We start from the raw sequence: 24917 nt of genomic DNA, 5'->3' as shown, positions 1-24917 counted from the left end.
ACTGACTTGAAGAGAGTTAGGGCCTTAAAGGAATGTTGTCGCTGGTTTGATCTTCTCCCCAAATCACTAACACTTCCTCCATATCAGCAATAAGGCTGTTTCACTTTCCTATCATTATGTGTTCACTGGAGGAGCACTGTTCATTTCTTTGAGGAATGCTTCCTTTGTATTCACAGCTTAGCTAACTGTTTGGCATGAGTGGCCTGGCTTTTGACTTATTTCAGCTTTCAACATGCCTTCCTCACTAAGCTTAATCTTTCTAGCTTTTTTTTTTTTTGAAGTACTGGGCCCAAGGATTGAACCGTGGACCTTGCATGTGGGAAGCCGGTGCTTAACCAGAGCCACTTCGGCCTCCCAAGTTGTTGTTTTTTAATTTGTTTGCTCCTTGTTTGTTTTTTTGTTTTGTTTTTAGGAAGCACTGTGGACCAAACCCAGGACATCCCAGTGGGAAGCAGGCTCTCAACCACTTGAGCCACATCTGCTCCCAATCTTTCTAGCTTTTGATTTACAATAAGAGATGTATGACTCTTCCGTTCACTTGAACATTTAGTGGCCAAAGTAAAATTATTAATTCACCTAATTGCAATATTGTTGTGTTCCAGGGTATAGGGAAAGCGAGAGAGATGGGAAAGGCCAGTTGGTGGAGTAGTCAGAACACAAGCAACATTTATCACTTAAGTTCGTTATCTTATGTCAGCACAGTTTATGGAGCCCCAAAATAATTACAACTGTAATATCAAACATCACAGATCACCACAACAGATATAATAATAATGAAAAAGGTTGGAATATTGCAAGAATTACCAAATGTGACACAGAGACATGAAGCAAGCTTATGCTGTTGGAAAAATGTGGCAAGGTTGCCACAGAGCTTCAATTTTTTTAAAAACACCAAGTGCAATAAAATGGGGGAAGTTGATGCAGCTCAAGTAACTGGGCTCCTGTCTACCATATGGGAGGCCCCAGGTTCAGTTCCCAGGGCCTCCAGGTAAAGGCAAGCTGGCGCATGCCACAGAGAACTGATGGCCAGCACTGCATATTGCTGAGCTGGCGCAGCAAGACGATGCAGAGGAGAGACAGTGAGAGGCACAGCAAACCAGGAAGTTGAGGCAGCTTAAGCAATTGAGCACCTCTCTCCCACACTGGAGGTCCCAAGATCAATTCCCAGTGCCTCCTAAAGAGAAGACAAGCAGACACAGAAGAACGCACAGCAAATGGACACAGAGCAGACAGTGAGCGCAGGCAGCAGAGGGGGGGGAGTGGATAAATAAAATAAATCTTTAAAAATAAAATAAAGTGAAGTATGCCTTTATAGTCTCTAAGATTTGCCTTTCCTGAAGTCTTATTGTTGGAACCATTCAATATGTAGGCTTTTCAGATTGGCTTCTTTCACTTGGCAATATGCATTTAAGATTCATTCATACATTTGCATGACTTACTAGCTCATTCCTTTTCATTGCTGAATAGTACCCCAACACATTGATGTATCAAAGGTTATCTTTTATCCTATTGAATGATACCAGGACTCCTTCAAGTTTTTCACCATTATAAGTAAAGTTTCTGTAAATAGTTGAGTGCTGTTTTTTTCTGTGAACAAATTTTCAAATCAGTTGGCTACCTATCTAGGAGTGTGGTTACTGGATTGTATGGTGATACCATATCTAACATTGAAAGAAATGTCAAACTGTTCACCAAAGTAGCTGTACCATCTTGTTTTCCTACCAGCAAGAATGAGAGTTGCATCAGCAGTGTTCTCTCTTTCGAATTTCAGCCATTTCAATAGGTATGTAGTAGTCCCTCATTTGGGATTAATTTGCTTTTCCATAATGATAAGTGATGTTGAGCATCTTTGTGTATACCTGTTATCTACTTGTATATTTTCTTTTGAGTTGGTCCTTTTGAAATTTTTAGACTTTTTAAAACATTTTATTGTAGTCATATAAAAACAAAAAAGTCCATTTTAACCATTTTTATGTGTGCAATTCAATTATATTAACTCCCAGTGCAATGATGTGCTACCATCACTACCTTTTAATTGAGCTGATTTCTTCTTGTAGATTTTTATGGTTATTTTTTTCATATTTAGATACAAGTTCTTTTCAGATATTTATTTTGCAAATACTTTATCCAAGCATGTGGTTTGTATTTTGATGGTATTAACAGTATCTTTTCAGTGAATAAAATTTTAATGTTAATAAAATCCACCTTATCAATTTCTTCCATGAAAAAAAAAGTGAATGATGTGCAACACCTCACCCCACAGTACACCAGCGGTCCATGCCTCGGACTGTGTTTCTTATTTTCTTGTTTCTTAATAAACTCTTTACTAAAAACAAAAAGAACAATGAACTGGGCTTCCAGCATCCAATAATAGAGATTCCCTCTTACTGGGTCAACCCTGCTGCAGATAAAAACTATAAACTCTGGACACAATACAAAGAAGCAGCTGCTTGAAGGCACTGGCGAGCAACCTACATACAGGCATACACTGGGGGAATTGAATCACGCTGCACTTGGAAGAAGGAAACTGCCACTGGGGAGTTTCTCACTGTTCACAGGTTTGACCTGTGGGCAGACCCAGTGAAAGCCAAGTAAGAGCTAAAGCTCAGGTCGAAAGCCCTCAAACTTACTGATTTGAAGAACCAGCAGACAGAGTTTGGGGTGACCAAAGCAGCTATAAAACGAAAGGGCAAATTCCAGAAAGGAAAGAACCATAGGAGGGGAGCCCTAAATTCCATACATAAAGTCTCTTCAAGACTCTACTTAATCCTTGAATTAGGCGTGGGCTGGGCAGATTCTAAGCAGCCTTGGTAGGGCTCAGCAATCTAGACTACAAATTCTGGTGTTGCCCATCCCAGCGAAACAAGAGTTTGGAGTTTGAATCCAAATTTACTTACTGCTAATCCAATAATAATAATAATAATACTATTTAGAAAAATGTAAGAGCATTTACAGCAACTCAGCCAAGTAAACAGAATAGAGGAAATAATAAAAAGAAGGGCAAAAATCAACAAAACAGAAAACAGACAAAAAAATTAATGTCCAAACTTGAATCTTTAGGAAGGCTGATAGACCTCGAGCTAGACCGCTCAAGATGAAAAGAGAGAACACTACCTACCAATATCACAAACAAAAGCGGGAGGCATACCCATGCTAGAGACATTGAAAGGATGGTAAGGAATATTATGGACAACTTTATATGCCAATAAATTTGACAACACAGGTGAGTTGACTCATTCTTTGGAAAACAAAACATTATAAATACTGACACAAGATGAATAGATTAACCCTTTGTCTATTAAAGAAATAAAATAATTCTCAAAATCCATCCCACCAAGAAAACTGCAGACCTATTTGACTTTACTGGTGAATTCTATCAAATATTTAAGGAAGGAATAACACCAATCTTACACACACTCTTTCAGAAAATGGAGGAGAAAGAAATACTTCCCAAATCATTTAGGAGACAAGTATAATCCTAACAAAAACATTCCATAAAAACAGAAAATTGCAGGTCAATATCTTTCTTAAACATAGATGAAAAATCATTAACAAACAGTAGTAAATCAAATCCAGCAACATATACAAAGGATAATATATTGTGAACAAATGAGATTTATCCCACAAAATTAAGTTGGGTTGACATTTAAAAATCTATTAATACAATTCACCTATTAACAGAATAAAAGAGAAAGGCCATATAATCTTTATTTCAGTAGACACAGAGAAAGCGTTTAATAAATAAAATCCAACATTCATTCCTGGTAGAAACTAAGATTAGAAGAGAAGTTTCTAAACCTAACAAAGGGCATCTATGAAAAGCCAACCGCTAACACGATACTTAAGGGTAATATATGGAAAATTAAATCTCCTTAAGATTGAAGAAGGCAAGGATATCCACTCTCCTTCTAGTCAACACTGTGTCGGAGATCCTGGCCAGTAGTGTAATGCAGAAAAAGGAAAGAAAGAAATGGCATAAATATGCAAAAGCAATAAATAAAACTATCTTTATTCAGAGATGAGAAACTATTATTCATATAGAAAATTCTAAGGAATTTATAATACAACTATTGGAGCTATTAAGTTAATTTAGCAAGGTTGCAAGAAACAAGGTCAATATATAACTACCAAATCTTATTTTTAAAACAAAGATTTATTTATTTATTCCCCCCCCACCCCCTGCTGTCTGCTCCCTGTGTCCATTCACTGTGTGTTCTTTTGTGTCTGCTTGCATTCTTGTCAATGGCACCGGGAATCTGTGTCTCTTTTTGTTGCGTCATCTTGCTGTATCAGCTCTCCATGTGTGCAGCACCACTCCTGGGCAGGCTGTGCTTCTTTCGTGTGGGGTGGCTCTCCTTCCGCGTGGGGCTCCTCTATGTGGGGGACACCTTTGCGTGGCACAGCCCTCCTTGCAGCATCAGCACTGTGCATGGGCCAGCTCCACACAGGTCAGGAGGCCCTGGGTTTGAACCCTGGATCTCCCATATAGTAGACAGATGCTCTTATCAGCTGAGCTAAATTCACTTCCCTAAATCTATTTTTATATACTAGCTAAAAGCAATTGAAAAATGAAATTTAAAACCATTTTATTTCCAATAACATTAAAATATATAATTCATAGTAATAAATGTGGCAAAAGATGTGGAAGGCCCGTACACTGAAAATTTGCCTCTGAGGAACGGTGGTGAGGAATAATTGGGAAGACACATGGGAATTTTCTGGAGTGATTGTAATGCATCATATCTTGATAAAGTTCTGTGCTATTAAAGTATATGCATTTGTCAAACTCATTAAATGATACACAAGATTTGTGCACTTCATTGTATGTAAATTTTATGGAAAAAAGAAGAGACTCTTTAAAAATATTGAACTCTAATGATAAGCCTGCTGAAATATTTGAGAGTGAAATGCACAGAAGTTGGCAACGTAACTTTTTTTCTTTTAGGAGGTACCAGGTCTTGAACCCAGAATCTCATATATGAGGGGCAGGCACTCAACCACTGAGCTAAACCAACCCCACTCACAACTTACTTTAAGAAGTACACAAAAAATACAAGAGATGGGAAGCGGATGTGGCTCAAATAATTGGGCTCCTTCTACCATATAGGAGGTCCAGGGTTCCATTCCTGGGGCCTCCTGGTGAAGGTAAGTAAGCTGACCCACACAGTGTGCTGGTCTGCACAGGAGTCCTGGTGCATGCAGGAGTGCTGGCCCAAGGAGAGCTGGCCCAGCAAGATGACACAATGAAAAGACACAGAGGGAAGAAATTAAGAGACACAGCAGACCAGCAAGCTGAGGTGGCGCAAGAGAATGATTGCCTCTCTCCCACTCCAGAAGGTCCCAGGATTGATTCCCGGTGCCGCCTAAAGAGAAGACAAGCAGACACAGAAAAACACACCGTGAATGGACACGGAGAGCAGACAGCAAGCCCAAAACAACGGGGGTCGGGGTGGTGTGAAAAATAATAAATAAATCTTTTTTTAAAAAATACAAGAGGTGGATAGATGTGAGAGAGCAATATTCAACATACTAATTTTAGAACTGGAGTGGTGGGTTCATGGTGATTGTAACCCTTATGTTTGAAATTTTTCTTAATAAATGTTTTATTTTTACAATAAAATGTTGGGAGTAGAAATCAATAAGTTTCACTTTTAAGCACCTCTAGTGCAAAAGGTATGATGGGAAAAGAGGCTGAAAAAACAAATGGATGACATGGAGCTTGGATTCTTTAAGCCTTTAAAGCTCACATTCTCTCCTCTCCCCAGTAGTTCAGATGATGGACAGAGATTAGTTCCATGTTGTTGTGCTCATGTGCATGGCTTTTCATTTAAGAGTTCAAAGCATTGACCAGTCCACATATAAATGCCACTGCCCCCAAAATGCAAACTGCTATAAGAATTTCATGTTTCTTAATGCAATTAAAAATATAAAAGTTAAAAGGAAATGAATATGCTCACCATCTAACCGCAGGACGCATTTGTGTCTTGTTCTCCTCATAAGCATTTAAAAGACTAATGCTCCCAAGCGTTCAAGGCGAGCAGAGTGTTTGTGGACTTTCAAATCTGTCAACATGGCGCAAGAGTCTTTCTCTCTCTCTCTTTCACCTCCACTTTCTCCTCCTCTTCCTCTTTATTCTATGGCCAGTCCATGTTTTGATCAGGATCACCATCAACAGATGACATATCCAAATAAGTCTCTCAGAAGATATTATAGACATAAAGCATATTCCCCTACAATCACAACCAAATCCCTCTAAATCACCAAGAAATTCCTTCCCCAAAGCCATGAGGTTGTTCTTTTAAGTTACAATAAGTTGAAAAAAACAAAAAGGAATGTGAACAGACTTTGAGGTTTGTGCAGTAGAACTCAGACACTCCCAAGGTTTTTGTTTACATCAGAATTAGTGGTTTTGAGAGCTACCAGAAATTAAGCTTGGTGAAGTAAAATAAAATTTGAAATCATATAAATTAAATTCAGATTCAGAAAGCTTGGGTATTTTTGCCTTTTTAAAAACATTTTAATAAAGAAAAACTTCAAACATAACCAAAAATTGACTAGTATGATACATCCGCATGTACCCAATTTTGGCTTCTTCATCCAAATCTAAAGTGATGGTGATATTCTTGGAAAACTATATTGTCCATCCATAAATATCATCCAGAATCTGACAATGTTGCTATTCTTAAACAGCACCCATTTCCTGGATCTATAGAAAGGTAGGATAAAGATACAAACTGATGTTTGCTATTTTCTTAAATCATTTCAGAAACCCTTAGTGATTTCCAAGTTGTATTTCTTTAAAAATCCTTCAGTTAACGTACAACGCACAGTCTGCCATAAGAGCACGTAGAGCTTCTGACACTTGAATGAAGATACTTGGGGAGCATCTTGAAAATCTCATTGAAAGCATCTGGTGGTTAAAAGGGGCTAATTAGCTTCGTCAGGGCATATAGAATCAGCATGTTTAGAGCTTAAGGGGTCAAAGGAGAAAGTACAATGAAAATCAACAAATGTCCACAAGGTTGTAGTAAACCATAAAAGCAAATGGAAGTTAATCGTCTACAGTGGACTTGCAGGAGCCACTGTAGGAAAAATGGCACACCCAGCTAAGAGAGAAGCCTGGGCTGGGGCGGGCTCTGGGCAGCTCAGCAGAGGCTCAACAGGGGAGACGCTGTCGCCTCTTTTCATGAATGCTCACATCAAAGGCGGTGAAGGAAAACCCCACCAGCTCTGACGCTAACGAGACTGGAGAGGAGTGAAATGCCTTTTGAAAGTGATCAAATTATTTTTGTGGGCTATTTGGGAGGAAAAGCAAAGCTTTTTTGACACATGGGAAATAATATTTTAGAAAAGCCCCTAATGACTGATTATAAGAATGCGAAACTGTGTATACTCATGCCAATCAACACCTGGGTGAAATCTGACAAGTTACTTAACCTGTTTCGTCACCTGTAAAGTAGACTTCCTTGCAGTTAAAAGGAACAATCGACAACCACTACATGCAACACATGTTCTGGGTACAGGGGCTCCAGTATACAAGTGTCCTATTCTCATAAAGCTTATGTTTTGTTTTGTTTTGTTTTTTTAGATTTTTAAAAAATTTCTCTCCCCTTCCCACCCCACCTCCCATTGTCTACTCTCTGTCCATTCGCTGTGCATTCTTCTGTGTCCGCTTGGATTCTTGTCAGTGGCGTCATCTTGCTGTGTCAGCTCTCTGTGTGTGCGGCACCACTCCTGGGCAGGCTGCACTTTTTTCACGTGGGGTGGCTCTCCTTATGGGGCTCACTCCTTGTGCATGGGGCTTCCCTACACAGGAGACACCCCTGCGTGGCAGGGCACTCCTTGCGCACATCAGCACTGCACGTAAGCCAGCTCACCACATGGGTCAGAGGGCCCTGGGTTTGAACCCTGGACCTTCCATGTGGTAGGCGGACACTCTATCAGTTAAGCCAAATCCGCTTCCCATAAAGCCTATGTTTTATAAACAAACAAGCAAATAGCAAATAATATAGTTTCAGAGAGTGGCAGATGCTATGGAAAAAAAATGACAAGAAGGATCATGTGAGTATTTGGAGGAGGGCATTTCAGACAGAAAGAATAGTGCAAGCAAAGGTCCTGAGGCAGCAAAGATCTTGACGGATTTCAAGATAAGTAAAAAAGGCCAGTGTGGCTACAGTTCAGTGAACAAGCTGGAGTGTGTAGGAGAGTGGTTGGAAGTGTTAAGTAATGAGGGGGTAGCACTTGAAGAGCAGCTCGGGGATTTTGGATTTTATCTTAAGTATAACATAAGCCTTTGGAGGGTTTTATCCAGGGATTGGCATAATTTGATTGCTATTTTTTAAAAGGTCATCTGGCTGCTGAGTGGAAAGTGGAGAATAAGCAGGGAGCTCTGAGTAGCAGAAAGGAGCCCAGATCGAAGGTGAATTCAGAACTCATCTGAGCAAGGGAGGAGGTGCTCTGCCCCGTGGTGGAGATGGAGAGGAGTGGGCAGATATGAGAACATTTCAGGAGCGCCAGAAGGGCGTGTGGAGGGATTAAACGCGGGGGTGAGGGAAAGAAGGATTCTCATCGTATTGACCTCACTGGGTGCTCTGAGAACGTGACGCGACAGCAAGGCAAGGTTGGCATATCGTGCCTGGCACCTGCTGAGTGCTCGATGATGTCACTGAGACGGCCACGAGGTTGAGAATGACTACTATGAGTTGCAGGAGGAGGAGGAGAAAAAAGAAGAGGTTGGGGCTTACACATTCCTGTAGGGCGAAAAGCAAAGCAGCCGCAAAAGATCCAACATGCCTTAAGGGTGGTGGCCAGGGTTTGCCTAAACCTAGGAAACAAAAAGGTAACCTCGACACTAAATTTGAGCATGAAGAATACCGGAATACGGCGGCGGACTTGGCCCAATGGATAGGGCGACTGCCTACCACATGGGAGGTCTGCAGTTCAAACCCCGGGCCTCCTTGACCCGTGTGGAGCTGGCCCGTGCGCAGTGCTGATGCGCGCAAGGAGTGCCGTGCCACGCAGGGGTGTCCCCCGCGTAGGGGAGCCCTACATGCAAGGAGTGCGCCCCGTAAGGAGAGCCGCCCAGCGCGAATGAAAGTGCAGCCTGCCCAGGAGTGGCGCCACCCACACGGAGAGCTGACATAACAAGATGATGCAACAACAAACACAGATTCCCGTGCCACTGACAACAACAAGTGGACAAAGAAGACGCAGCAAATAGACACAGAGAACAGATAATGGGGGGGGGAGAGAAATTTTTAAAAAAAACATACCGGAATAGTTTCACTGGGATGCTACAATTTATTGTCTCCTGTCATAACAATTTAGTGTAGAGCAATGGGCAAGGAAAGCTAGGAGAGACCCAACACATGGCTGCGTATCTGTGAGCACAAAATTGTTCACCCAAATGTCTTGACATTCACCAAAATGTCATGAACACTGAAAATCACCTGTGCCTTTCCTTTAGGATCCGTTTAAACACAAGTCTTTCCCAGAGAATTTTTTTTTTAAAGATTTGTTTATTTATCTCCCCTCCCGCCCCCACCCCGGTTTTCTGTTCTCTGTGTCCATTTGCTGCGTCTCCTTTTCCGCTTCTGTTGTTGTCAGCGGCAGCACAGGAATCTGTGTTTCTTTTTGTTGCATCATCTTGTTCCGTGTGTGCGGCGTCATTCCTGGGCAGGCTGCACTTTCTTTCGCACTGAGCGGCTCTCCTTATGGGGTGCACTCCTTGCGCGTATGTGGGGCGACATCCCTGCATGGCAGGGCACTCCTTGCACGCATCAGCACTGTGCATGGGCCAGCTTTTCCTGGAGAATTTTAGGGGAGCATGAAAAGCTGTCTAGCTTCGTCACCAATACATCAGGACTATGGGTAAGAAAGCTGGCTAAGAGGCACAGGGGACAAACAGTTGTAGGAATTTGCTTTGTACAGGACACTATGCTGGGGCTTCCCTAGACCCTGTGAAGGGGAAAGTTTGGGGGGAGCTTGTCCTATGACAGACCTAAATACACACACACATGTGCCCACGCACACCGCATACTCTGCCCCTCTGAAAATACTTCTGCTTAGTGTCCTAGAGCACACGCCCCTCCAGGTGCAGGAGGAAGTGAGAAGGAAAGGTGGGGAGAAGAGAGGGAGCTGAGTGAGAAGGATGAACAGGAGAGAGCGGGGTGGGGAGGGGATAAAACTTAGGTGAACGATCCAACATCACTGCGAGTGCATCTCCAAAGCAATCACCTGGCATGTGGACACGACCTGTGCGTTGCAGTTCTCTGTACGCCAATTCTTACCAGCTTGGGTAGTCCAGAGTGACCATTCCGTTTCAGTTGACTTGCTGACCACAGAGCTTTGCACTCGTTCTGTCTCCTACTTCTGGAAGTAGGAGAAATAGTCCTGATCCCTTAATTCTCCGTGCTTGTGAGTGGCGCATGCTCAGATGTCAACATTTTTCTTCACTCTCCAAATTAAAACTAACAAATCTGAATTTATTAACCTATTTTAAGAAGCAGCTGTAACCACCATTTGGGGGAACAAAGAATGAGTGATTTCCCCGCGTGCGTGAGCCTAGTCTCAGCTGGTCTACCTGAGACCCCCTGAGCGCCAACCCTGGGCCCCCGTATGGCCCCATTTCCATCCCAACAAGAAGAAAGAAACTGTTACGAACCAGGAGAAACTTGCCACACTGCAAGCACAAGTGCACGTTGGCGGGAAAAGAACTGCTCACAGAAAGAAGAGGGTGGTTCATAGAACAGCTACAGAAGATTATTAAAAACTTCAGTCCTCCGTAAAGAAATTAGGGGTAAACAGTATCCCAGGGATTGAAGCGATTAACACGTTTACAAACAGAGGAACTGTGACTCCACTTTAGTGGCCCTGAAGTTCAGGCACCCCGGGCAGCGAACCCTTTCATTATTACAGGCCATGTGAGGTCCAGCAGCTGACAAAAAATGCTACCCAGCATCTTAACGCAGCCTGGCCCAGACAGTCTGACTAGTTTAAGGAGATTGGCTAAAGCTCTGCCCAAACAGACTGTGGACAGAAAAGCATCCCTTGCTACTGGAGAGGAGGAGGAGGACTTTTCAGACCTTGTGGAGAATTTTGATGAGGCTTCCAAGAGTGAAGCAAACTGAATTGAGTCAACTTCTGAAGAAGATAGGATTACTTGGAGCTGCTGTTTTATATTATGGGTGCTTTTTAAAATCGTTTTGTTTATAGATCTAATAAAATCTAGATTAAGCTCAAGTCCCTTTGGACATGGCAGCTCTTTTCAGTTATTGCTTATACACAATTTCAGTCTTTGCAGCTAATGAAGCTGAAGAAGTCTGGGAGTAAAGTTTGAAAACAAGTATGAGTAAAGTTCTTTGCCTAGTTAAAAAAAAAAAAGAACGAGTGATTTAACATTGGGATAAAAGAGGGAAATATAATCCAAACGATATTTATCGTTTGTATCCTTAAAAACAGAGCTGTGCTATAATTACATTTCTGATTTATGACTAGAAAAGAGATCTTTCCTTTCAGAACTATATCATTATTTCTGGAATTGTTAGAGTACCACTGTTGTGAAAATACAAATTAATAGTTAAAACTCAAATCTCCCATCCATGGGCAAGAACTCCCCTGGCTGCAGCCTCGTGGGGCTCTTCAACACATCATCTCAGCATCTTCAAATTCCGCCACTAGTGACCAGAGGTCTTTTTACTGATGAATCACCTGAAGCCATAAAAAGTCTGTTGTTTATCCAACTGATTAAGTGAATATAAGTAATAACAATGCATCCCCAACTGTAGGCTAAAGTTACTAAACTATTGCTTTGTTAAGCTTCTCTTTAAATCAAGTCACTTTTGAAAATCAAATTATTGGTTTTTAGAACAAAAGACAACCAGTAAATCAAGTCACTTTTGAAAATCAAATTATTGGTTTTTAGAACAAAAGACAACCAGTATTCCCCAATGACAACTCCAAACATTAATATAAACAACACAAAGTTCTTCAATTCTGGCAGGTTATTATTGTCTGCTGAAGGCTGAGCCTGAGATTTGCTCCCTCTTTGTTATAAAAGATGTCTAGGAAGTATAGGAAAGCGCTAGAAACCAATCATTAGCAGAAGAACTTTCTCTTTTACTTAACAAAGATTGAAAGAGAATTATCATAGATCAGAAAATAGACTCTGAGATTCTGAGATTTGTGTACCAGAAGTTGATTGTGACAGAGAGAGAGAAGTGCTGAATAGAGAGAGAGGTGGAGCTAGGATACAGCCACATCAGAAACCTCAGTCCATCCCTAAGGCGCTCTGGAGCTGGAATGGCCCTGTAGAGTTGTCCCAAAGTAAGGGAAGATGACCAAGCCTTGTCCCCCTGCCTTGGACAGTCATTGGATGTGGGTGGCCAGGGGTGGGGGAAATAACCATGGTTGAGGGGGCTCTCCTTAGCCAAGGGCAATTCCCAGAAGGGATAGAGGGGAGGGCCATCAGCCACCAATATTCTTGGACACAGGAGGAATGAGAGCCTCGCTGTTCTGGTTTATTTCCACTGACCCAAACAAAGAGAACAGACCAAATCCCTGCTCCTTTGGAGTTTAGAGTCTATGGAGGTAGAGGACAATAAGCACAATGGATGAGTAAATAATATAACATATTAGAAAGTGATATATGTTTTTTAAAAAAAGATCGAGAAAAATGACATCAGGCATATCAGGGTATGAGGACATTGCAATTATTAATAGGGTGGTCAGAATCAGCCTCTGAGACTTGTAGGAGTTGAGAGGGTAATACATAGGCAAAAACAGGAGGGCGGGAGACGGGAGAAGAATACTGGAGACTGGCAAACCCAGAGTGAGGGTTGGGCCAAAAGGAGGCTACAGAATGGCCACATCTGCCTTCTTAGCACCTAATAGGATTGGTGAGCTTCAAGACACTATGCCCTTGAGGTAAATGTCTCCTGTGCTTCCTCCTAGAAACTCAGAATTCAACTAGTTTAATTAGAAAACAAGTAAAGAGGAATTAATACAGTTTTGCTTCTAGCACTTCAAAAAAGCCCACATCTTTGGTGGAATTCCAAGCTTCTTTCTTTCATTTACGTATTCTGAGATGATGTAAATACTTCACTTTTGGCAAAAAGATTAACATCTCTGACCCAATAGAGCATGTTTTAGTTTTAATAATAATAAACACTTTCTTATTTCTTCCTTTTTTAAAGCAGAAGGAGCAGTAATGCCCTAGTCAATCTTTAAAAACCAGTCATCTTGGCAGAAGGGAAGTCCTGATTTTCAATGTTTGCTGATGTCTGTGGTGAAATACTCCTACTGCGGCTGATTTAAAGCTACTAATGTGACCTCACGGTGCTCAGAGCTGGAAAGGGATGCTAACTTTCCACTCTCATGAGCCATCATGTGATATGCTTACACATCAATGTGTAAGCATATCAGCTGTTGGCAGACATACCTTGCAAATCCACTGCCAGGGAAGTGTTCAGAGACTACTTGGATTTGCATCAGCTACAGAGCAAGCTGATCAGCAACACAGTTGGGTTGATAAATGATGGGGGTACGTAGAGAGAAAGTAACTTGTACAATATGTTTGTACAATAAATATATTCCTCCAGTATTCATACACAGAGTTTCTCCAACAACAAGGGCTAGGACATCCCAGTGTAAGACCTTGAGAGCTCAGCTTGGCAGTGGCAACGCCACCATGGTCTAATGCACAGTCTGGGGTCTGGAGATTAACCTCTAGTGCAAGATATCACCTTGGAAAAAAATCACCTAATTTCTCCAGGACCACATTTTCACAGTTAAAAAATAAAGGTGGGGACTAGAAATGAGAGAGGGAACAAGATAAGCACCAAGGTTCCCCTTCCAAATCTTAAATACATGGTCCTCAGAAATGAAAGAAAACAAGACCAGAGACTGGTTTTAAGTAATGTTGCTTCCAAGGGTATTGTAATTGGGAAACAATAGAAATGCCAAAGGACGACAGACTTCTTGCTAATTGCTAGAGTGTCTGCAGAGAGCTATAGCTCCTATTATTATACAAAATGAAAAGTCCTTGAAACAGGGTATTACCACTGAGAAGCACAACAGCTCCAACTCTCCACTGCATTTCATTTCATTTTGGGATTAGATGAAATGTCTGCTTCCATATGCTCATCTGAGAAGACTCTAAATTCAACCAGAAATGCCTAGATGAGGCCCATCTCTTCACTGGTTTATGGGATTTTAACCACAACTATGTGATAGAGTTATTTATTCACTAAAATACCCTTACATAAACATTTACTTCAATTTGGTTTAAAATACTAGAAAACATTGAGATTTTCATATTAAACAATAAACTAGTGCATAGAAAGTATGTTTTATCTATGTGTCAATGTTATATATTTATGAAAGCAGCCAAGGATAGTAATTGTTAATTGCCTACTTGTAAAAATGAGATTTTGGAAAAGCATACTTAAGGATATTTTTTCTGATAGATCTTCTGTGGTACTCCTAGTAGGAAAATATTTCATCAAGTAAGAACTGGTAATGAGAGACAAACATACTGTATTTTATCTTTGGACTCACTATGTCAGTACTAAAGAGGAAGCTTAACTACCAGTTTTTTTCTGTTGGTTTGTTTGTTTTTGTTAGTGCCTGGCATTCAAGGAAATCTGCCATATCACTGGCTGGAAACAAACTTAAGAAAGAGGCAGTTCAGAGACTAAATCCCAGAGTTAACACATTAAAATATTAAAATATGCACTGCGCAACAATAACAACAACAACAAAAATCAAACAAACAGGAAATTATTGCCCATCCAAAGGAACAAAATAAAAATTCAGAAACCATCAACAAAGAAGACCAGATTTTGGACATATGGGACAAAGACTTGATTTTATTTATTTATTTTTAAAGATTTATTTTTTTAATTTCTCACCCCTCCCTCCCACCAGTTGTCTGCTCTTGGTGTCCATTTGCTGTGGGTTCTTCTGTGTCCACTTTTATTCTTGTCAGTGGCACCAGGAATCTGTGTCTCTTTTTGTTGCATCATCTTGCTGCGTCAGCTCTCTGTGTGCATGGGGCTACTCCTGGGCAGGCTGCACGTTTTTCACATGGGGTGGCTCTCCTTCTGGGGTGCACTCCTTGCATGTGGAGCTCCCCTAAGTGGGGGACACCCCTGTGTGGCACAGAACTCCTTGCACACATCAGCACTGCATGTGGGCCAACTTCACCACATGGGTCAGGAGGCCCTGGATTTGAACCCTGGACCTCCCAAGTGGTAGGCAGACATACTATCTGCCGAGCCAAATCTACTTCCCTGGGGAAAAGACTTTTAAAAAGTTATTTTCAATATGCTCAAGGAGATAAAGGATAACATGAAGAAAGAACTAACTGATATAAGGGAAATGATGATGAGCAATATGAGAAATTTTTAAGGGAGCTGATGAGAAATATTAGAGTTAAAGACCACAAGAACTGAAATGGAAAATATCCCAGAGGGTTTCAACAGCAGGTTAGAGCTGGCAGAAGAAAGAAAAGTCAAATGAAATGATTCATGCTTAGAAGCAGAAAGAAAAAAGAATGTATCATGGGTGTCCCAAAAGGAAAAGAAAGAGAGAAGGGGAAGAAGGAATATCTGAAGAAATAATGGCAGAGACTTTCCCAAGTTTAATGACTGACATGAATATGCACATTCAAGAATCCCAGCATACCCAAACAGAATAAACTCAAAGGGAATTATGCCCAGACACATGGCAGTTAAACTGTCAAATGCCAAGGACACGGAGAGAGTTCCGAAAACAGCAAGAGAAAAGCAACACATTATATACAAGAGAACCCCAATGAGATTAAGTGCTATTTCTCATCAGAATCCATGGAGGCTAAAAAGCAGTGGGACAAAATATTTAGTGCTGAAAGAAACAATTCTCAACCAAAAATATATATCCAGCGAATATGTCTTTCAATAATAAAGGAGAGATTAAGATATTCCCAGATAAACAAAAGCTGAGAGAGTTTATCACCAATAGATTTGCCCTACAAGCAGTGCTAAAGGGAGTTCATTGGACTGAAACAAAGGGCACTAGACAGGGGCTTGAAGTGGCATAAAGAAAGGTAACCACATGGGTAATTGTATATGCCAGTACTATTGTATTTTTTGGTATGTAACTCCACTTTTTACTTTTAACTGTTTCTAAAATGCAAATACATAAAAAGTAATGATAAATCTATGGTGTTGGAGGTGAAGATGGTTAATCACCACACCAGTTAACTGAGAGTGCGTACAACAGCAAACAGGAGAATCATATCCATCAACCATGTGAGAGCTAAGCCCCATCTCGATATAGAGGTGGAGTGGACATCACCATCCCAGGGTTCACAGGATAGAAGAATAAAACATGGATTAGAGCAGATTTACCAGTATTCTACCATAGAACTATTGTGACTAGTAATGGAAGAAATTGTAGCATTGATGTGGAGTAAGTGGCCATGTAATTGCTGAGGGCAGGGAGAGGAAAGAAGAGATGAGATGTGGGGGCATTTTGGGGACTTGGAGTTGTCCTAAATGATAATGCAGGGACAGATGCTGGACATTATATATCTTGCCATAACCCACTGACTGGACTGGGGGAGAATGTAAACTACAATGTAAACTATTATTCATGCTGTGCAGCAGTGGTCCAAAATGTGTTCACCAAATGCAATGAATGTTGCACAATGATGAAAGAGGTTGTTGGTGTGAGAGGAGTGGGGTGGGTGGGGTGTGGGTTATATGGGAACCTCCTATGTTTTTTAATGTAACATTTTTTGTGATCTGTGTATCTTTAAAAAAAGCAATTAAATTTTAAAAAAATTTAAGTAAAAAAAAGTAAAAGGACATAATTTGTGACAAGTACAACAGTAAGGTGGGAGGAAGGAAGGGTATAGGAACAGTACTTGTGTATGCCAGTAAGGTTAACTTGAGGGAAGTGGATATAGCTCAACTGATGGAGCATCTGCCTACCATGTTGGAGGTCTAGGGTTCGGTACCCAGGGCCTCCTGACCCGTGTGGTGAGCTGGCCCATGTGCAGTGCTGCTGCATGAAAGCAGTGTCATCCCATGCAGGGATGCCTCCATGTAGGGGTGCCCCCCATGCAAGGAGTGGCCCCCACACAAGGAAAGCCACCCTACATGAAAAATGCAGCTCGCCCTGGAGTGGTGCTGCACACACAGAGAGCTGACGTAGCAAGATGATGCAACAAAGAGAGACACAGATCCCCAGTGCCGCCTGATGAAAATACAAGGGGACACAGAAGAGCATACAGTGAGTAGACACAAGAGAGCAGACAATGAGGGGAGCAGGGGAAGGGGAGAGAAATAAATATATAAATCTTTTTCAATAAAAGGGTAAGATGGTATCAAATCAAACATGATTGTTATAGATTACGGACATCAAATTTTAGTCTCATGGTAACCACACAGAAAATATGAAAAATATATACTGAAGGAAATGAGAAGGATCTCAAAATGGCACACTACAAATGTTCCAGCCACTGTGAAGGACAGTTTGGTGGTTCCTCAAAAATCTAAATATAGATCTGCCATATGACCCAGCAATTCCACTGCTGGATATATACCAAGAAGAATTGAAAATAAGGACACGAACAGATATATGCACACCAATGTTCATAGTGGCATTATTCACTATGCCAAAAGTTGGAATCAACCCAAATGCCCATCAACAGATGAATGGATAAACAAAATGTGGTATATACATATAATGGAATACTACTCAGCTGTATGAAGGAATACAGTACAAACACATGGGATAACATGGATGAATCTTGAGGACCTTATGTTAAGTGAAGCAAGCTGGGCATGGAAGGACAAATACTACATGACCTCTCTGATATGAATTAAGCAAATTGAGCTGACTCAGAGAGCTAGTGTCTGGAAGATAGGTTTACAGGAAATAGAAGGGGAGAAGAAGATTGTGAGACAATGCCCACCTGAGTGAAATCTACGATAAGGTGGAAGTGAGTAGTTGTGCAGTGAAGGGATATGAAAGGGATATAGGGATACTATTGGGTTGGGCAGTACAAGTTTTACAGGGGCCTGGGGTTGGGAGAATGGGTTGGATGGTCCATGGAACTGGGGGGAAGGTTGGGGGAGGGATTAAGTGAACACTGGGGATTGGCAGGTATGTGATTGAAACTACAATATTGAGAAAACTCTTGGCAATATGACAAGGAAGGGTTACTGGTTTAGGGTGTCAGATGGGGGGAGGCATTTGGCACAGGGTGCCAGGGAGGGTATGAGTGCTCCTCTTCTCATAGTGTGTTATATCAGTGGGTGGAGACCTATATAACAGGCAGGAAGGTGTTGTTCTCCCATCCTAGGAAGGCCCGATATGTTCTCAAACAGAGGGGAGGGTGTCTGTCAAGAGCATGGGTGGTTCCTAATAGGGGAGGACAGACTAGTGTGTCAAGACCTCAGCATTGTTGCAAGTATCTATGAATCTTGTCCTTCAAGCAGTGAAGCCTGGTGGTTGCTGTGGGCCCCAAGGGGAGGGGAAAGGAGGAAAAGAATAGATGGAAGAGGGGATAGTTAGGGGGCAATGGAAGTGTTCTGCATGATCTTGCAATGATGGATACAGACCATGTTAAATTTCACCAAAAACTTATAAAAGTGTATGGTCTACGTGTGGAGCTGGCCATGCGCAGTGCTGATGCGCGCAAGGAGTGCCGTGCCACGCAAGGGTGTCCCCCGCGTAGGGGAGCCCCACACGCAAGGAGTGCGCCCGTGAGGAGAGCCACCCAGCGTGAAAAGAAAGAGCAGCCTGCCCAGGAATGGCGCCGCCCACACTTCCCGTGCCGCTGACGACAACAGAAGCGGACAAAGAAACAAGACGCAGCAAACAGACACCAAGAACAGACAACCAGGGGAGGGGGGGAAATTAAATAAATAAATAAATCTTTAAAAAAAATAAAAAAAGAGAGTATGTTCAAAAAAAAAAAGTGTATGGTCTAAAATGTAAACCATATTGTAAACTACTGACCATGGTTAGTAGCTATGTTTCAATATTTGTACATCAGTTGTAACAAATGTACCATCCACGTGTAAAAAGATCATTAACAGGGAAGGGGGAAAAGGAGGAAGATGTTGAGTATATGGGAGTCCCCTATATTCTGTATATGACTTTACTGTGACCTAAAACTTCTTTGAAGACATAATGGGAAAAAAAGGTAAGACACTGAGGAAGAAATGGAAGAAATTGCCACTGTACATACAGGACAACAGTGATGAAAGGCAAAATATCAAAAAACATTTTCAATATTTTTCATTTTTTTAATACCCCAATTTTTTTTTACTTTATTTTAGTTTTTCTAAATTACTATGTACTTTATTTCTTATGTTTAAACCTATCATTATGATCTCATTTTTCTATTAATTGAATTTGGCAATATATTTGGCTTCATTTTTTAAGAAGTTTTGGATCACAGAAGGATTCAACTATGGCAAGCGAGGAGCATTGGTGTGGGGTGTCAGTGATGGGAGATACATAAGAGGAAGTTCACCTGGGCATACATATAAGGTATATAAATATGTTCAAATATTCATGGGCATTGCCACAGTGGGTAGAGATTCAAACAAGTGAAAGAATACTGAAATCCCATCCTGGGGAGCTCTGCCACATTCTCTAATGGAACAGCAACAATCCCTAAGTACAGGGCAATGACCAGTGAAGAAGGATTGTCCATTGATGGGCCCTTGATACTGACAACTATGCTTATAAGCCTTTTGCACTTGAAATTTCAACTTAGCCTTATGTTGCAGGGTGCCTAAGAGTTACCTCCTGAGAGCCTCCGTGTTGCTCAAATGTGGCCATTCTCTTAACCAAACTCAGCATATAAATGCATTACCTTCCCCCCAGCATGGGACATGACTCCCGGGGATGAGCCTCCCCACAAAGAGGGATTACTACCAAGCACTGGCTGGTGATGCAACTGGAAAAATACCTTGAAAAAAAGAGGGAAATGTTAAAAACAAATGAGTTTATATGGCTAAGAGACTTCAAAATGAATCGGGAGGTCATCAGAGAGGTAACGCTTATACACGTCTCAGCAGGATCTTATAGACAGCCAAAGTAGATATTACCCCAAATAGTGGGGTTCCTGAGGGCTGCAGAGACACCCAGGTCCTATGGTCACAAAAGATAGCTCTGGAGTTTGATGCCTTGTCAGTGGGCCCTACTTTGGAGTTTGTGCTCCTGTATGTGACAGAGTTGGACTCGGATGTGACTTCTCTACACGTGCCTCTTCTGTCCCTTTTATTGAACCTATAGTTGATGCTGGGGTTGATAGGTGTGTGTCCAAGAGACTTGAATCTCTGGGCTTTGCATGTGCCAGCTGGGCCCTGAGCCTCAGCGGAGCTGCAGCACCTACTTTTCAGTTCACTGGACTCACCCAGGACAACTAACAAGGAGGTGAGGATGAACCACCACTGCACCGAGGAACTGAGAGAGTCTACAACTGCAAGGAGGAGAGTCCCATCCATCAGCCATGTGGGATTGAAGCCCCTCTCAATTGAGAGGTGGAGTGGGTATCACCATCCCAGAGTCCTCAGGATTGGGGAATAAAATATGGACTAGGGTGGATTTACTGGTATTCTACTCTAGACTATTGTGATTCTAGCAATGGGAGAAATTGTATCATTGATGTAGAGACAGTGGCCACTGGAGATGCTGAAGGCAGGGAAGGGGAAAAAGAGGTATAATACAGGGGCATTTTTGGGACTTGGAGTTGTCCTGAATGACATTGCAAAGACAGATGCAGGACATTATATATCCTGCCATAACCTACCAAACAGAGTGGGAAAGAGTGCAAACTACAATGTAAACTATAATCCATGCTGTATGGCAATCCTCCAAAATGTGTTCATCAATTGCAATGAATGTACCACACTAAAGAAATAAGTTGTCAATGTGGGAAAAGTGGGAGGTGTGGGGAGTGGGGCATATGAGAATCCCCTATATATTTTAATGTAACATTTTATGTAATCTATGTATCTTTTAAAAATAAATTTAAAATATATTTAAAAAAAAAAAAGACAAAGGTGCCACCAGTGTCTACTGAGACACTTCTTGAAATCCAGAACAATTAAATACCTCTGCTTGGAAAGTAAAAAAAAAAGGATACATTACAAAAAATAAAATATAAATGAAACTAGACATTAATGGAAGAATTGAGAGACAAAAAAAGGCATAAAACACATAAAGACCAAACAGTAAAATGGCAGAAGAAAGTCCAGCATTATCAGTAGATATTCGAAATGTAAATGCATTAAACTCTCGCATGACCCAACTATATGCTGTTTACAGCAGTCTCAACTTAAATTCAGAGACACTAGTAGGTTGGAAATGAATGGGTGGAAAAAATATGCCATGAAAATAGTAAGTAAAATACAGCTGAAATAGCTATACTAATATCAGATAAAGCAGACTTTAAATAAAAATACTGTTATAAGATGGAGAGCAGAAGTAGCTCACATAGTTAAGTGCCTGCTTCTCGTGTATGAGTCCTGGGTTCAATCCCCAGTACCTCCTAAAAATAAAAATTGTTGCAAGAGACAAAGAAGGTCATTATATACTGATAAAGGGGTCAATCCAATAACAATCATAAATATATATGTAGTTAATGGCAGAGTCCCCAAATATATGAAATAAATATTGGCAGATTTGAAGGGAGAAATAGTTCTGCATTAATAATAGGAGACTTCAATACACCTCTTCCAGTAATGGATAGACCATCTAGACAGAAAATCATTAAGGAAAGAGTGGACTTGAATGAAACTATAAACGAATAAGACCTACTAGACATATAGAAATACTTCACCCAACAGTAGCAGTATATATATCCTCCTCTAGTGCACATGTATCATTCTCCAGCACAGACTATATATTAGGTCACAAAACAAGTCTCAATAAATTTAATCATACAATGTATCTTCTCTGGCCAAAATGGAGTGGAGCTAGAAATCAGTAACAGAGGGAAAACCGGGATATTGATAAATATGTGGAAATTAAACCACACAGTCTTAAACAACTAATGGTTTACAGAAGAAATCACAAAGGAAGATAGGGAAAAATCCTGAGACAAATAAAAATGAAAACACAACACACAAAAACTTAAGGAATGCAGCAAAGGCAGTGCTGAGAGGGAAATTTATAGCTCTAAATGCTTACATTAAAAAAATAAGAATGATCTCAAATCAGAGATCTAAAATCACAACTGGAGGACTTAGTAAAAGAAGGACAAACTAAACCTAAAGTGAGCAGAAGGAAGGAAATAACAAAAATTAGTTAAAGATAAATGAAATAGAAAAAAAAAGAACAATAGGGAATCAGTGAAACTTTTCTTTGAAAAGACCAATAAAATCAGCAAACCATTAGCTAGACTGACAAAGAAAAAAAGAGAGGATGCAAATAACTAAAATAAGAAAAGAAACAGAAATAAAAATGGTTATAAGAGGATACTATGAACAACTGTATGCCAACAAATTAGAAAACTTCATTGAAATGGACAAATTCCTAGAAACACACAAACTCTCTACACATACTCAAAAAGAAATAAATCTCAACATACCAATAACAAGCAAAAACAAAAAACCTCCCAAAAAGAAAAGTCCAGGACCAGATGGCTTCATCGGTGAATTTTACCAAACATTTCAAGATGAATTAATAGAACTAGGGGAAAAAACACATGATCATCTCATTTGGTGCAGAAAAGGCATTTGATAAATCCATCACCCCTCTTGATAAAAGTACTTAGAAAACTAGGAATATAAGAAAACTTCCTCAACATGATAAAGGGCATATATGAAAAACTCACAGCTAATATCATACCCAATGTGAAAGACTGAAAGCTTTCCCTCTAAGATTAGGAACTAGACAAGGATGTCCAATGTCACCACTATTATTTAAAATTGCACCAGAAGTTCTAGTCTGAGTGATTAGGTAAGAAAAAATAAATAAAAGGCATCTAAATTGGAAAGGAAGAAATGAAAATATCTCTATTTGCAGATGACATGATTTTCTATATCAAAATCCTGAAAATGTCAACAACCAAACTACTGGAGATAATAAATAATTTTAGTAAAGTGGCAGGGAACAAGATCAACAAATGAAATCGGAAGTGTTTCTAATCACAAGTAATGAACAATCTTAAGAGGAAATAAAGAAAATATTTGCATTTGCAATAGTCTCTTAAAGAATCAAATAACTAAGAATAAATTTAACCAGAATGTAAAGGACTTCTACATGGAAAACTCTAAAACACTACTAAAATAAATGAAAGAAGACCTAAATAAATGGAAAGGCATTCCATGTTTATGGATGGAAAAGTAATTATTGTGAACATGCCAGTACTACCCAAAGTGATCCACAGATTCAGTGCAATCTCAGTAAAAATCCCAATAGCCTTTTTGAGGAAATGGAAAAGCCAGTCATCAAATTTATGTGGAAGGAAAGGTGGCATTGGAGTGGGAAAAGTGGACATGGTGGCTAATGGGTATGGGGAATGGCGGGAAGAGATGAGATGTGGAGGTGTCTTTGGGACTTGGAGCTACCCTGGATGGTGCTTCAGGGGCAATCACTGGACATTGTAAATCCTCACAGGGCCCACTGGATGGAATGGGGGAGAGTATGGGCCATGATGTAGACCATTGACCATGAGGTGCAGAGGTGCCCAGAGATGTACTTACCAAATGCAATGGATGTGTAATGATGATGGGAATGAGCGTTGCTGGGCGGGGAGTGGTGGGGTGGGGGTGGTGGGGTTGAATGGGTCCTCATATTTTTTTTTTAATGTAATATTTTTACAGAATCAATAATAAAAAAAATAAATTAAAAAAAAATTTATGTGGAAGGAAAGGGACCCCGAATAGCCAAAATCCTCTGGAAAAAGAAGAATGAAGTTGGAGACTCTATACATCCTGATTTTAAAACTTATTACAAAGCTACAGTAATCAAACAGCATGGTACTAGCACAAGGACAGGCACATGGGCCAGCAGAATTGAACTGAGGGTTCAGAAATAAACCCTAACATTTTTGGTCAATAGATTGCTGTTAGCTTTTTAAAACTGAAGTTTATCACTCATAAATGAACATCCAGAAACAATAAGTGTATAGTTGATAAGTTGTGAACTTACAAAACAAACATAGTAATCATCCATCATGCAGGGCTCCCATACATTATCCCACCTATGGCCAATTGATTTTTGGCAAGGGTGCCAAGCCCTTTCAGGGTAGAAAGAATGGTCTCTTCAACAAACGGTGCTGGGAAAACTGGATATGCAAAACAAAACAATGAACGGGGATCACTACCTCATACCATATACCAAAATTAACTAAAAATGGATCAAAGACCTAAATACAAGAGCCGAACCTATAAAACTCTTTGAAGAAAATGAAGGGAAGCATCTTCAGGACTTTGTATTAAGCAATAGTTTCTTAGATTTTATATTTTGTTTCATGAGCAATAAAAGAAAAAAATAAATGGGACTTCATAAAAAATTAAAAACTTTTGTACATCAAAGAACTTTATCATGAAAGTAAAATAGTAACCTACAGAATGGGAGAACATTTTGAAAACCACACATCCAATAAGGGTTTAAAATCCAGAATACAGGGAAGTGGACTTCACCCAGTGGATAGGGTGTCCGTCTACCACATGGGAGGTCAGCGGTTCAAACCCCGGGCCTCCTCGGCCCATGTGGAGCTGGCCCACGTGCAGTGCTGATGCGCGCAAGGAGTGCCCTGCCATGCAGGGGTGCCCCTGCGTAGGGGAGCCCCATGCGCAAAGAGTGCGCCCCTTTAGGAGAACCGCCCAGCGCAAAAGAAAGTTCAGCCTGCCCAAGAATGGCACTGCACACATGGAGAGCTGATGCAGCAAGATGATGCAACAGCA

The 24917-nt window shown here is 40.7% G+C and overlaps 1 pseudogene; it reads left to right on the top strand.

Annotated features, from left to right (window-relative positions):
• The first annotated feature begins 10536 nt into the window (after window positions 1–10536).
• LOC101416298 (transcription factor BTF3 pseudogene) lies at window positions 10537–11129 on the top strand (annotated as a pseudogene).
• Window positions 11130–24917: the final 13788 nt, after the last annotated feature.

This window comes from Dasypus novemcinctus, chromosome 16, assembly GCF_030445035.2.
Source record: "Dasypus novemcinctus isolate mDasNov1 chromosome 16, mDasNov1.1.hap2, whole genome shotgun sequence".
NCBI lineage: Eukaryota > Metazoa > Chordata > Mammalia > Cingulata > Dasypodidae > Dasypus > Dasypus novemcinctus.
Note: the sequence above shows the minus strand (reverse complement) of the source record. Positions and strands in the feature narration are given on the sequence as shown.